Raw genomic sequence first — 2,604 nt, 5'->3', positions numbered from 1 at the left:
TGGATTTAGTTGGATTAGCAATAAACATCAATATTTAGAACTGTTTATTTATACTGATGCCCTACCATATACTGTATGTCTTCCTTTATTTTAATGTGTAACATCCATAATGAGATTAATGCTGCTCACTCCCAGAGGAATAATCAGACTGATTTACATTTATTTTTTATATTATTCTTGCATTATATTTATTATGATTAACCTCCCGTTTGTGTGTATAACTCAATCACGCAGGATATTACTCCTTTAAGATGATTAATCTAGTTGTTATAATCGTCTATGGACTGGAAATATATGTTTATTTGAACAACTTTAATTTGATGTAATTATTGAGGATTGCATCGTGAAGTAAGTGCATGAAAAATGTGAGCATTATAGTTTAATACAATAAGTTTCCCCCAAACCTTTAATTTAATCATCTAAAGCAGTTTTTAGTCTAAATTATTATTTTAAGCTTTGGCTAATTGAAGTGCTCTTTAATGTGATATGCTGTTTGTATTGTTTTCTTGCAGTTCTGTAATAAAATAAGGTGCATACTAGGGGTGGAACGGTTGAACTTACTCATGTTTCGATTTGTATCACGGTTTTAGAGTCACGGTTTCGGTATGTGCTATGTTTAGGGAAAAACTATACTGTCAAATAAAAATAAAGAAAATAAGAATAATCTATCTAACTACAAGCAACAGCACAAATAAATAGATTAAAGATTTTTAGGTAGGTCTAACATTAGTTTTTAGGTACAGAAATTGAAAAACAGCATTGCATATTTCACTGTATAAATAAAAGATGAATCTTTATTAAAGTTACAAAAGCTATTCAATCAAGAGCAGTGAGTGATTTCTTTGTTGTTGTTTGATTAATATTAAGAAAGTGCTGTAACTTTAAGAGAATGCACTGATCCAGTGCACTGATACAGTACTTTCAGCCGGCTATGTCTGCTATAGGATACTTACCAAGACAGGCATTTTGACATCATTTTTGTGTGAATTTGTCCATTTAAACACAATACTTCAGAGAGATGCAGGTGCAGGTTTGCCCGCTTCGGATGAGCGCACGCACAAATCTTCTCACTGCGTGCGCGAGCTCGCATCCTCTGGCTCTTAAATGTTTAAACTGGCAAAGCTTAAATTAGTTTAGTTTAAACACAGATATCAATGTGTTGTTCAGGTCTCACCTGTGTGCGCACGCTATCAGCACCTGGGTGATGACGGAATAAATGACTGCTCATATTCCAGCATACGGCATTCGCATTGAAGAAGATTGAATGGTTTGTGCACGCTTGTTTTTTCATCGCTGTTGTTGTAATGTACTGGGAAGCCAGAATGCGCATCCATCAACAGAAACATACATTAGCCGAACCCTGTTTGTTTTATGTGTTATTTATAGCAAACCATATTACAGATGCGTTGTCAGATTTAAGTTGAACCGCAGTCCTAGCGCGTGCCGAACCGTGTGTGTAGAACCGTACGGTTCGATTTTTCTGCGAACCTTTCCACCCCTAGTGCATACACAAAGTATGGCTTGCACGCTCCCCTTTAACTCACGAAATATACATCGGCATATCATGAAACCATCTTCCTTGGTTTCACAATAATGAATTAATGATTGTAAACTGAGTTTGGTGTCTTTAGAAGACGTATCTATCTCTTCTGTATTTTACATAATTAAATCACAACAGTCCCATGCAATGGGTACATCCATTGATACAGGTTGCACCGAAAATTTTACTATTTGAAACTTCCACTTTTCGAATGCGGAAGTAGTGAAAAATTTAAGGGGGTCTGAATACTTTCCGTACCCACTGTATATACATACATAGTCTCATTAGCGACTGTTTCTATGGGCCGATAAAGGTAAGCCGTCCGCCATATTGTAACGGTCAACTTGACGTCATTCACCATAGTAATCACTGAATATTCGAAAGATGCCATGATCCTGCACAGAATGGCTCACCGGCTCTGTGAGAACCTACAATATGGTGAATGACGTCAAGTTGACCGTTCCAAGATGGCGGCCGCATCTACGTGCCTGGAGCCGTCGAATGGGGCATCTATACTGTTGACACCATAGACATAATAAATACCTAGACACCTCATTTGCGCTCTTTGAGCCGTTGCTGCGATACGTCAACGCGTCCACCATGTTTGTGAAGGCAAGACTGCCTTAAAAATAAATGGAGGTGAACGGAGGAGCTGCGGTTTTTCTGGATAAAAACACAATAACGTTTACATTTATCAACCGATTTCAGAGGTTTGTGATCTACATGGAGTTAAAAATAACTTTGCCTCCAGTTATTTAGTTAGGTTTGGAAAATTATTCATTTTCGTAAGAAATTGTGAAAACTCACACTTGTCTCACTTGTTGATTTGATAGATTTTTTCGGTTTACAATTCTAATGTTAATGTAGTATAACTGTGACATATACATGTTTTGTAATTTGAATGTACATTAAATGAAATTAAGTTGTTTCATTGCTTTCTCTGTCTTCAACCCCAACATTTGAGCTTTTCTTGTGCTTCAGGTCAGAACACAGCTCATTCCCTTTGAAATACTGGAAGAAAATCTAAATAATACATCTTTAAGCACTAATAATTTACCATCATT

The sequence above is a fragment of the Sinocyclocheilus grahami genome, unplaced genomic scaffold (assembly GCF_001515645.1).
Source record: "Sinocyclocheilus grahami isolate Dianchi unplaced genomic scaffold, SAMN03320097.WGS_v1.1 scaffold1047.1, whole genome shotgun sequence".
In the NCBI taxonomy this organism is placed as follows: Eukaryota; Metazoa; Chordata; class Actinopteri; order Cypriniformes; family Cyprinidae; genus Sinocyclocheilus; species Sinocyclocheilus grahami.
Note: the sequence above shows the minus strand (reverse complement) of the source record.